This window comes from Pantherophis guttatus, chromosome 2 (assembly GCF_059756535.1).
Source record: "Pantherophis guttatus breed Tessera chromosome 2, ASM5975653v1, whole genome shotgun sequence".
In the NCBI taxonomy this organism is placed as follows: Eukaryota; Metazoa; Chordata; class Lepidosauria; order Squamata; family Colubridae; genus Pantherophis; species Pantherophis guttatus.
The window spans coordinates 63,300,469-63,313,890 of NC_142064.1; the positions used below are offsets into that span (position 1 = coordinate 63,300,469).

The 13,422-nt window shown below is 37.1% G+C and overlaps 2 long non-coding RNA genes across 2 annotated transcripts in view; one reads left to right on the forward strand and one right to left on the reverse strand.

The window, feature by feature from the left end:
• The window catches only part of LOC117661383 (uncharacterized), an 82,395-nt gene that overhangs the window by 32,994 nt on the left and 35,979 nt on the right, over positions 1 to 13,422 (reverse strand). Inside the window, exon 5 of the long non-coding RNA XR_015732230.1 lies at positions 615 to 680. This is a non-coding gene — a long non-coding RNA (uncharacterized LOC117661383). The remainder of the gene's footprint in view (positions 1 to 614; positions 681 to 13,422) is intronic.
• LOC117661384 (uncharacterized) lies at positions 7,812 to 11,890 on the forward strand. The gene is made up of 2 exons (XR_004589986.3): positions 7,812 to 7,896; positions 11,432 to 11,890. It is a non-coding gene; the product is annotated as an uncharacterized LOC117661384 (long non-coding RNA).

Consider the following 13,422-nt stretch of genomic DNA (forward strand, 5'->3'; position numbering starts at 1 on the left):
CAGCAGTGAAAGCATTGGTATTTTCTTTTCCTTTGGCTGCCAGTTTATCAGAGGTAGGCAATTAAGAGCTCACACACCTCCAGCTTTTCCTCATTTGGAAAGCCTGAATCTCATGCCAGTCAAGCCATAGTGTCCCATTGTCCTTAGAACAATATTCCCCTCTAATCTCACTTCTAGCAATTTGCTTTTTCTTTCTGAGCAGATTTAGAAACAAAAAACCCTGAATAAGCATGGAAGGGAGGGGGCAGGGAAGAGGAGGGTATGGCAGTGGCCAGCCATGGAGTAAATACTACTGGTTTTACATCTAATCCCATCCCTAAAGTGAGAGTTTTCTCAGCCTATTCAGGGTTTTTTTTTTTCATTTAACAAGCAGTGGATAAATAAACGTTGACTACATCCCTGCTTTGATTTAAAGGGAACTGGGAGGATCCAATTATATTTTCAGCAGGGAGGGAGACGTTGGAGGCTGCTTGGAAAGAAATGGGCAGACATTCCCTTTCTTAAAGAAAACATAATGTCCCCCGTGTAAGTCCCCTATAATTATTGCTTCACTACAAATTGACAAGCTCAGAGGTGAGCTTTGCTTTTGTTGACTGCTTAAATGCAATTATTACCTTTCTTCCACTTTTCAGGTTCCCAAACCTGGCTGCCTGTTGCTTTTGTTCACAAAGCCCCTAGATCTAAAAGAGAGACGGTGGGAGATTTAACTGGAAATCCACTCAATAGTATTGCGTTTACGGAACACAGAGTGATGCTTAGCCAAAAGCTGTTTATGGAAGGGATACCCAAATAGGCTACCTGCAATTCACATTCAATCAGAGAAGCATTGGCTTTGATGTGCATTCCCAAAGCAGGATCTATTATTGATATCTCAGCAGTAAAGAAGTTTTGGTAGGCTTGAGATCTTTGGGGTCCTGTTTTCTGATTTGAACAACCAATATGATTTTCCCCTTTAATGAGATTGTTGTTCTTGAGAGGTTCAAGATTCTTGACCTCATTCATTGTGATAAATAGATTTGCAGGTTCTTCACACAAGAATCAAGGATAGAAATGAAGTTTAAAGGGCTTGCAAGAGGCATCTGCCATAAATTTGGGTTGTTGCAATTTTTTGTTCATAGTTACATTTTTTCTCGGGTTGCTCAGAAACATTCCTTTCTCCTCCTCAGTTATCCAGCAGCTCCCCTATGGGCAATCTGTAATCAAACTGTCATCTTGTTGGAAAGGAAGGAAGGATTGCTGAACAAAGCTATGAACAAAACTATGTAGACTAGACTAGACTAGACTAGACTAGACTAGACTAGACTAGACTAGACTAGACTAGACTAGACTAGACTAGACTAGACTAGAATAGAATAGAATAGAATAGAATAGAATAGAATAGAATTCTTTATTGGCCAAGTGTGATTGGACATATAAAGAATTTGTCTTTGGTGAATATGCTCTAAGTGTACATAAAGAAAAAATAAAATATATTCATCAAGAATCATAAGATACAAAACTTAGTGATAGCCATAGGATACTAATAAGCAATCAAATCATACTAGGAAACAATAAAACAATATAAATTGTAAAGATACAAGCAACATGATTATAGCCATAAGTGGGAAATGGGAAGAGATAGGTACTAGGAAGGATGAGAATAATAATACAGTAATACAGTCTTAGTAAATCATCATCATCATCATCATCATCATCATCATCATCATCATCTTGTGGGACTTTAGGATTCAGACTGAAAGGCACTTGGTCCACAACACACCTGACATAACAATAGTTGAAAAGAAAAAAGTATGGTTCATTGACATTGCAATACCTGGTGATGCACGGATTGAAGATAAGCAGCAAGAAAAAAATCACAAAGTACCGGGACTTACAAATTGAAGTTGAGTGACTGTGGAAAAAGAAATCGTGTGTTGTCCTGATTGTAATTGGAGCCCTCGGAGCAATACCCAAAGGGCTATCCCGCTATTTAGAAATTCTAAATTTGCCGGACTTGAACATTTTGACTCTACAAAAAACCACCTTACTCGGAACAGCTTACATCCTCCGACGATACCTTAACAGTTCCTAGGTCCTTGGTTAGGACTCGAGCTGCTGAGCTATTAACCAGCCTCAAAGGCTGTGAATCTCACTAAAGATTAACTAATAATAATAATAATAATAATAATAATAATAATAATAATAAGTACTGAAGTACTGAAAAAAGAAACAGAAAGCTTTATTTTGGCAGCTCAAGAACAAGCCCTAGCCACAAACTGTATGAAGGCAAAAATTCAACATGTTACCACCAACAGCAAATGCCGCCTCTGCAATGAGAAAGAGGAGACAGTTGACCACCTGATCAGTGGGTGCAGCAAAATTTCACAAACTGACTACCTACAACGCCATAACTGTGTTGCTAAAATCATTCACTGGAAATTGTGCCAGAAGTTTGGATTTGAGTACAGCAAAAACCACTGGGAACATCAGGTTGAGAAAGTTTTAGAGAATGAGAAACTTAAGATCTTGTGGGACTTTAGGATTCAGACTGACAGGCACTTGGTTCACAACACACCTGACATAACAATAGTTGAAAAGAAAAAAGTATGGTTCATTGACATTGCAATACCTGGTGATGCACGAATTGAAGATAAGCAGCAAGAAAAAAATCACAAAGTACCGGGACTTACAAATTGAAGTTGAGTGACTGTGGAAAAAGAAATCGTGTGTTGTCCTGATTGTAATTGGAGCCCTCGGAGCAATACCCAAAGGGCTATCCCGCTATTTAAAAATTCTAAATTTGCCGGACTTGAACATTTTGACTCTACAAAAAACCACCTTACTCGGAACAGCTTACATCCTCCGACGATACCTTAACAGTTCCTAGGTCCTTGGTTAGGACTCGAGCTGCTGAGCTATTAACCAGCCTCAAAGGCTGTGAATCTCACTAAAGATTAACCAATAAATAATAATAATAATATAACAGTGTTGTGGGACTTAGTTGTTTAGCAGAGTGATGGCATTCAGGGAAAAACTGTGTCTAGTTGTTCTAGTGTGCAGAGCCCTATAGCATCGTTTTGAAGCTAGAAGTTGAAACAATTTATGTCCAAGGGTCTGTAGATATTTTCACAGTCCTCTTTTTGACTTGTGCAGTATACAGGTCCTCAATGGAAGTGTTCAGTTGAAATTAAATATGTTAACAGAATCGATAAGGTTTACGTAATTCGTTATAACTTTTGAGTTACAAAATGTGAGTTGCAAAGTCCAATAAAATAATGCCTTAAAAGTATCGGTTTCCCTTTGATTCCCAAGTTCTCCTGAATGTTGCCTTTATTTGTTGTTCTCCCTGCCATGGAAGGGTTAAGAAGCAGAAGGCTTTAAGAGCTTACTGCTGAGTGGGGCGGGTGGGGAAGGGGAAGATTGATGTATTACCACTCTGAGAAACTCATTCTCCAGAGGCAGAGATTAATCAGCTCTGAGTTGAAGTGTGTATCTCCTTGGGCTGCTGTATTTCCTCAAGTGTTTTGACTGGGTATTTCTCAAGAGGAATTTCGGTATTCAGTGGGTGATACGTATTTCTCCAGAAGATTGTTTCACTTGATACTGAGCTTAACTCTTTTCACTGTCCAGGATTGAACTAAAATCCACTTAATACCAAACATGGACAGACGCTTTGGAAGAGGGAGTGAATGAAAGGGAGGGAGGAATAGCTAGTTCATCGTCTGAATAAGGCCATTTATATCCAGCAGGAGTCAGAGATGTTGCACTACTAAATATCAGCAGCATGGCTGTATCCAGAAATAATTATGTGGCTGATGGCCACATACCAGGGGTGGGTTCTAAATTTTTTTACTACCGGTTCTGTGGGCGTGGCTTATTTTGTGGGTATGGCTTGGAGGTCATGTGACTAGGTGGGCGTGGCTAGCTGGTCAGAGCCATTTCTGGAAGGTCCTCGCACTTACGACCAGTCCTTGCACTTACGACCCAACTCATTTGTTTGCTTTTAACACTGATCAGCTGTAGGACGGCCCTTTGAAGCCCTGCGGCAAGAGTTTAAACAGGTTTTTTTCCCTCTAGTCATCAGCTGGGACTCAGGAGGCAGCAATAGATTGGGGGTAGGACCAAATAAAAGGTAAGAATAACATGGGGGGTGGGAGGGTGGGAGGGCGGGGGGGAGAACCGGTTCGGTGATGTCATATCGTCACTGCTACCGGCTCGGCCGGACCGGACCGAACCGGGAGGAACCCACCACTGCCACATACATAACAGGACTAGGGTCACATGCTTCACCAAAACCTTTCTAATGGTAAACACCTGTTGCAAAGCCAAACTCCATGATTAGTAAGCCTCTGTGAAGAATCTGCTGTTGGACCAAACTACTTCAGGCAAAGAAGTGTTGGAACAGATTTGATGGCTTCTTTTTCCCATGGAAATAAACATAAACTCTGCCTATACAAAATTAGCATGTGTCAAATCCATTGCAATTTGACATGGAATTGTGTTAACAACATGATAAACTTGGATTCATTCAGGTCATGCTGTAGGCCACATGTGGTCCCCAATCCATGTTATTCCCCTCCCCCACCCAAGATCTCACTATTCCAGTCATTCAAAAATCATATATAGTATATATAACACCTCAAAACTCTTTGGCCTGCTTATGTAAATACTGTACAGTTTCCTCCAGCAGTTTGATGACGATATTATCCATTCAGTTGTGTCCAACTCTTGGTGGTTCTATGGGCCAGGTCTCTCCACATCTTCCTATCTTGCATTACTTCTTTGAGTTGTTCTGTGCTCTGGCTGGTGTCAACTTTGATGGTTTCCTTTCCTACCACTAAGTCTTCCAAACATAATTGCTTTCTCCAGTTAATTCCTCCATATGACATGGCCAAAATAAATAAGATACAGTTTTGTGATTTTTCTAGCAGTTTTCCACAAATAAAACTGGTAATTCTACAGTTCTGAAGCACATGAGGCATGTAAATCTTCCTCTCTCAAGTTATATTAGTATCCAGATAGCAAGCATACAAACAAGGCAAGCTGTTAAGGTTAGATGAAATAAATCCATAATCAAAAAAGATACTGATGGACCTGTAAGTATTGCAATGCACTTTCAAAACAGTATAATATACTGCAATTCTTCACAATATAAAGAATTAGGAAAGAAAATATGACATGCAATGCTTAATGATCATCAACATCTTCGTAAGTTCTCTTTTAGAGCAAGCTTCCCTAATTTGGTGTTCCAGTTCTCAGAATTTCTAGGAAATATGGCCAATGGTAGAATAAGATTGGCCAAGAGATATATTTATTTGTATAGCTTTATTGCTTTTAACCTTATAAACTGCCCAGAGTTGCCTTGCGGCAGGATGAGTGGCAAAAAAATTCAAATAATAAATAAATAAATGTTGTTTTATTCTATTTTCATTTTATAAATTTATAATAATCGAGCAATTGCTTTGTTCTTGGAAACTTTGGAACATTCAACAAAAATCAATTACCTTATCACTCTTTCACAATCATTTGGAGTTTTCATTTCTGCCCCACTCAGCTTTTCTTTAAAAAAAAAAGTATAATAGACATAACATTTATAGTAATTCTGAGGTATTCATTACTTGGAGGCATATTCCATAGTTTTCATCATTCAGGATTTTGTTTGCTAGAAAATGTTAGGAATGTAACTTCAGTTATACCTTCCAGTTATTCTACTCCAACCACACAATGACTTCATTTTATTTCTTAACTGTTACAGGAAACAAAATCCAACATACATACCCATTGTTCAAAACGAAGTGATTGTTTTCAGTGATTTCCATAAAAGACTAAAATTTCAGCACATGTGGAAAGCACTCAGGTTAATATGGATGGTCTATCCTGAATATTTTCTCCTCATAATAAACTCATTAAGAAGATAAAACTGAATTAAAGTAGATATTGTAAGTTGCCCAGAATCATGCAGAGACATGGTGGATAAAGAGTTGAAGACATATAATCTTACTCCAAATCTATAAACATTACCTTTGACTTCCCCAACCTGCTATCCTTCCATAAACTGGAATTACAACGTACGTAGAATTCTAAGAGCTGCAGTTTGTCCACCAGTGGTGGGTTGCCCCCGGTTCGCACCAGTTCTATAGAACCGGTAATAAAACCAGCAGGAGCCTCCGCCCACCAACCCCAACGTCATCAGAACGCTTCTGCGCATGTGCAGAAGAGCGTGCATGTGAGCGAAGCAAGTGCACACACACAGGCCCATTGCGAACTGGTAGTAAAGGTAAGTAGAACCCACTCCTGTTGTCCACACCTGGAAATACCTAGTAAGGAAGGCTGCACTATTCTTTATTGGTCTTTTCAGAAATTGGGAGTATTATTTACTTTGTTGATAAATCAAAGCAAGAGACGGGTAGTGTTATATATTAAAGAAAAACTAGAACCCAAGCAAATATTTGTTGATGAAGAAGGGAGGATACTTATGGTGGAGGTGACAATGAATTACAAACAGATGCTGTTGATAGCATTATACGCATCAAATGATAATCAAGAAGAATTTTATGGGAGATTACATAGAAAAATACTAGAATTTGAATATAAAAATATTTGTATAATGGGTGGTTTTAATGTGGTGATAGACGCAGATTTGGATTATAAAACAACAAAGATAAATAAGAAATCTAGGAAAACACTTCCAAAGACTTTTTTCGCAATGGTTGAGGAATTAAGTATACAAGATGAGTGGAGAAAAGGACATCTGAAAGAAAAACAATATATCTTTTACTCAAATAGGCATATGTCGTGGTCTAGAATTTGTGGTGTTTTTGCATGTCCCTACAATGCCATGGCTTGTATGGCTTGTTGGCTGTCTTGGAAAAGCAACCCCATTAACTTCTTAAGTTAATTCTCTTCTCAAATTCCTAGGTTTGTCATCTCTCTGCTCTGGGTCTTGCTCATGTGTATTTGCTTTGTAATTGTTCTTCCTTATGGACATCAAACCAGGAGGTGCAATCTGAGGATAGGGACAATGTCCCTCTTTTTGAGCTTGCTTCCATTTTTTGAATTTGCTAACCATTTGAACTGGGAACTACTGAGTAGATGGTGGTGCAAAAATGCTGAAGTGAATTTGAGGTGGGAGGGAAATGTGAATCTGTTGGGGCAAACTGTACATATAAAGCATTCTAAACTCAACATCTCCTAAAGGAAATAGCTCAGAATATGAATAATGTCATTGCTCAAAATCTGGGGATCATAGCAGTTCCATTTACATAAAAAATATTGTTAAGATCCTTTGTTTTCCAGATAATTTAATACACGACTTCATGGACATTATTGATACAAACTACTTTTGCATGTTACTCAAATTAAAAAAAAATGTGTAAGGAATGTGGCACTTGCAACTTTAATTTTTAGTATTTGACCTGTTACAATAATTTATGTTTTTCAGTTAGGGTACACTTAAATGGCAGTTCTACAGTTAACTGTAGAAATAGATCTGCAAAGCACTACTTCCTCTAATAGTAAGGACTGACGTAACTGCATTTACTCCAACCCTCTCAAACCTCTCACATTCAGATATTAATTTCAAAGAGAAAGAGTCTAACATATCTTTCTGGGGAGTGCTTTTTTTATGTATATGAATTTATATTCCCCCCGCCCCCAGGGAAAATTTGAAGCATTTGAGCCATGGTGGCACAGTGGTTAGAGTGCAATACTGCAGGCTATTTCTGCTCACTGCTGGCTGACTGCAATTTGGCAGTTTGAATCTCAACAGGCTCAAAGTTGCCTCAGCCTTCCATCCTTCTGAGGTCAGTAAAATGAGAACCCAGATTGTTGGGGGCCATATGCTGACTCTGTAAATCGCTTAGAGAGGGCTGTGAAGCACTGTGAAGTGATTGATATTTACTTGCTGTCTGAAGTTATGTAAGTCCCTTAATTTGCCATCTCATTTGCTTAAATTAATTAAATTATTTTCCTTTTTTATTACTTAAAATGGAAATGAGCTCATAATGATAAGGTCAGGAAACAAACCAATAGAAATGATAATTTTGTGCTTATTTCTTAGGCTACTCTAGAGTTTAATAGAACTCAATTATGGGATGCTTAGTGCTAGTGACTTCTCAAAGACCAGCATTAACTCTATGAAGGTAAAAGAAAGGGTTGACTTCAGATTTGACTGCAAAGACTACTTACGTACCCTTCAGATGAAGTCTAAAGCTACGTTGGGATCTCATTCAGGAAAAGCAGACTTTTACATAGTGGTCCTTTCAAGGACTAACTGGGCTGCCACAATTGATTTCATGGGACAAACAGGACCACGTCCTCCACATACCCAGGTTTTAACTATTTAGGAGGCTAAGATTAATAAATAGCCTCTCAAATTTAAATCCAAAATGAGCTAATGATAGTCCGCCATCAATTTACTTATTTATTCATTTATCATAATTTATACATTGTTGCCAAAATTAATAGGATAATACCTAGGTTCCCTGAAGTCACTTTTAAATAACTAAAATAATCTAATATACAATAGTTATTCTTTGGATTTGTTATTTTTGGTCTTCAATCTATTATAGTATATATTGTAAGTTTATACTATATCAATAGTGATAGTTTTCAGTAGAAGACAGTTACTAATATAATAGTTTACTGTCACTTATTCCCGAGTAGGGATGTAACTTGTCTACTATAGTGCATTTTTAAAGAAGACACCACAGAAAACATATTATATTTTGCATCTGTTTACAAACTAAGCATTAACTGACCATTAATGCCCCAGGAAATACTTCTCCCTATCAGTTTCTGAATGCACCAAACGCCAAACATTAATTCTTTCAAAGAGCAATTCTACTCCACCTATGTTCTTTTAGTTCCTGTTTTAATCCTGCAGATGTGAGAGGATCTTTCTTAGATTCTTCTTCTTTTCTTTTCTTTTTTGTAAAGTTTTTTTTTTAATTTTTAAATATACATCAATATCAATATCAATACATGAACAGTGAGGCACCTGGGTATCATTCATTACAAGTAGTAATGATAGTATTAATAATATTTGTTACTTAAATCATACTTACGTAAATGTAATGTTATTATATATATTTGTGTTAAAATATAGGCCTTTATTTTTTTAGTTATTCAGCATTTTAAGGTTAGGGTTCTAATGACAATAACAATATCATTAAAACATACATCGTGTCACCCTCTTTCAACATATAATATTTACAGCTAGCTATTACTTTTAGTATATCTTATAGAAATATGTATAATAATATTCCCCCTACTTCTTGTTTCTGCTTTTGTTCTAGCTCCTAGTAAAGCCAATCTTGTGTTACAAAACATTTTCTCTATCCATCATCTCTTGCCCATTTTAATATTTCAATTCTTATCTGTTTTTTTACTTGCCTCCCAAACTCTTCCCTTAGGTCTTTATCTCTATCTACATCTTTCCTGTTTAACCTAAGTATTTCTTCCATCTCTACTATCTTTTGCTGTCAAGCCTCCAGAGGGTCTGCCCAAGTCTCTATCTTCTTTTCAAGAATATCTTTCTGTTTATCCAGTACAATTTTTTGGTCTTTTAGCATGTATTTTCTCTGAATTGTTTCATAAATCTTTATTGCCTTTTCCTTCTTATCTTTTTGTTTTATTTGTTGATTTGTCTGTTCTGTCTTTTCCCATGGTCTTTCTATTATCTCCTCTATTTCCTGGGCTTTTTGATCATTGTTCATTATCCTTTGTTGAATACTTTCTAGCTTCCCATCTGTTATTCATTAGATCCTTTATCTCCCTGTGATTCCTTATCATAATATCATAAATGCTTTGAAATATTGACACCATTTCTTTTTGCAACCCATTTATTTTCCCCTGCTGAAAGAGCTTGTCTTTTTTTGATAAGTCCAAATATAGCTCAGTAGTCTGTCAATGGTCTATCACCGCCCCAGAGTCTCAATTATCTTTGACTTCAGAAAGTCGATCTGGAAACCATTTATTCAATCCTGACATTGCTCCTCAGGGAATACAGTAATTATAATTCTTTATGTCCCACGGTTAATCAATTAGTTCTTTTTAGGTAATCCAGGAAGATTTCCAAATGCCTCCTTAAGTCCACTCTATAAATTCAATCATAACTCCTAGTATTTGAAAGTCACTTTATTTAGATGTCTTCCGTGTTCTCACCATTAGAGCTCCTGTAGTCATGAAATAGATAAGTATAGAGCAGTAGATAGCACGGCAGTCCTTCAGGTATTATTTATTTCCACTTTCTCCTCTGTCTTATCAGTATTTTCCCCAGGGTTATAGGAGTATAATGTCTATTCCATTCACCAGTAGCTGGCACCTTCAGCTTAACTTTCAATGTTGCCCAAAATCTGACAGGTTCCATTAGTATTTATAAATACTAAATAAATAATAAAAATTCTGACAAGTAATTTCAGCATTTTAAAATGCCTTATTGCCAATAAAAATTAGAAATCCAATCTTTCTATGTTTTTAAAGGTTTTGCGCTCTCTTAGAATCTTTTCTTTCGGGTCTATCATTTTTCTCTCTGTAATTGCTCACTGCTTAAACAAACTTTTCAAAGACTCTCTTTTCCAGAATTTATTTTCTTTAGGGTAGGTTTTAGGCAAAAAAAAAAAAAAAAAAAAAAGAATCACCTCACCCAGTTCCAGTCATTGTTCATCCACACTGTTCAAGCACATTCTTTGTTTCTTTGGCTGCCTCGGCTTCATGACAGCCATAATGGCTGTCTCTCCTCTTCATCATTGGATGAGAGGGAATTAGCCCTGGGTCAACAGGAAAGCCGCCACTCTCTGAGACTTGCAGGGCACCCCTCCACTCTTTGTAACCCCTACAGGGTGACTTTAGCCCCTTATGGGACCCTCCAACAAACAGATTCGGTGTGAGTTCACAGAGCTCTGCTCCTCACGTCCGATAGCACTGCAACATCAACTGGAAGTCCCAGATCAGTGCTTCTTATTGTGTTGATCTTCAATTCCTATAATTCCTAGCAAGCATAGTTTTGAATTTTGTCACTGACTCCAATAGAATTACAGACCAGTTAGGCAAGTCCTCTTAAGCAGTCTTGCCCTTAGGATAACAAACACTGATAGTTCCTAGAAAAAGCCCAGAACTTGGATATATATATATCTATATCTATATTTCTATATCTATATTATATATATATGAATAATTGTCAGTATAGAATTTTTATTAAAACTGCATAACCCAACAGGCATAACCAACTGGAGTTTATGACTATTCTAGATAGAAGCATCAGTTTAACTACAGCATTCAGTCATTTCTATATTTTTGGCTGTTTGCCAATCCACGTAAGCTCTCCTTGGTTAAAATGTCTATAGCTATGTCTATTTGGCACAACAGGAGAAAAATATAAATTATAGCATATTTTTGAGGAATATTATTTCCTCCTTTGGATTTAATTGGTTATTTTTCTCACCCTCAACAGTTTGGCTATCACGGAGTTAAAAACTGCAAACCCATATCAACATGTTTCACTTCAAGACATATATTGACAATATTCAGAAGTTGAGCATACGATACAACGAGGTTTGCTCTCATTTCCATTTTCATGAACCAAGGATGCTGAACAATAAGTTCTGGGAGAGTCAGGAGTGACACATTCGTACTTTATAATAAATATGGGTGATTGTGTGAGTTACTCCCATTAAGTTTAATAGTAGCCACATGGTAAATTTCCCTCTGATTGCACCATGGCTCTCGGCCATCGTCTGATTGCACAAGACAGTATTTGGATGAAAGATCGACTAACCAAAATTAAGTACCACAGGAAGTCGTGGGATTGACTAAGAACTCACATTTGGAGCACTGCTTAATGAGTCTTCAGAGAACTTATGTTGCAGAATACAATGAAGATTTCTGGAATAAATAATGCTTGGAGCAGATGCTTAGCTGGAGTCAAAATTTTCTTACTGTTTTTAAAAATTAAGACCAATCAATAAGGTTTTGTTTTGTATAAAAAGAGAAACAGAGTTGAGGGGCTATTCCTGAATTCCTGCACATCACACTAGCCTCTCCCAATCTGCTGGATATGAATTAAATTGTAAATTAAGTTCACAATGGAGACAAAATTGGGAATTGTTCTTTTTATATAAACAAGCAATTAAAAAAGGGGGAGTCCAGCTTCTACTGCCTCCTAGTTTGCCTTGTACTTCTTGCTGTACTTTTTTTATTGTTTGAGAAATTACCCATGGCAATTCTGACAGTCTCAGTACTGTAGCTTCATCAGACATGGAGGATGTTAAGTGGAACAACTTACCTCCAGAAGTTGTGAATGCTCCAACACTGGAAGTTTTTAAGAAGATGTTGGATAACCATTTGTCTGAAGTGGTGTAGGGTTTCCTGCCTAAGTGGGTTGGACTAGAGAAGCGGTCACAAATTGGTGGTCCGTGGACCACTGGTGGTCCACAGAAAAATTATTTGCATTTTTTTATATTGCACTAAATCAGGGGTTCTCAAACTATGGCCCCTGGACCAGATACATGCAATGAACGTTTGTGGCATACTGTATACATTTTAGGACTAATTAAAAGTGAAAATTTAAACAATATAATACTAATATTTAGTATTGGTAATGGTATATTGCACTTAATATGTATAATATACAACACTTTTAATAATTTATTCAAATATTAGATGATTAAAATACCATACTATAAACAAGTAATCTTGCAATGAATTTTATGGCAAGGTGCTAGGATTTTATAAAATCAGTAAATAGTCATTATATTTTTAAAAAAGGTTATTCTACAAGTTCTGTTCTTTCAACTGCACCATATTTGACAAGCTGTCAGGCAAAATAATAATAATAATAATAATAATAATAATAATAATAACAACAACAACAACAACAACAATTGTACTCGGCACACTGGGTGCTGTGCCTAAAGACCTAGGCAAGCACTTAAAAACAATTGGCGCTGACAAGATCACCATTGGTCAGCTGCAGAAGGCCACCTTACTGGGATCTGCTCGCATAATCCGCTGATACATCACGCAGTCCTAAACGCTTGGGAAGTGTTCGACTAGTGATTTGTGATACGAAATCCAGCATGGTCATCTCGTTTGCTGTGTATACTGTCATTTTTGTGTATATAATAATAATATTGAATCCTTCTTTATAAGTCACATGATGCAAACCAGGTACAAATTAATTATGTTCTCAGATTGAGTTGTAAATCTTTCCCACTCCAATCAGGCCACTTTGGTTGTTATCATCCCACTTTTTTCCCTAACTCTACAAGGCAGTATCAGAGTACCAGGAAGAGGTTTCCCCTCTGCCCCCTCTTCTTATTTTGTTATGAGATGGTCAGTTTCTCTCTCAATGTAGGGGAAGAAATGGCAGAGCGTGGGAATGTAGTTAAAAGAGGGATCAGCCTAGAATTCCCACATAGCCACAAGCAGACTAAGCCCAACCCA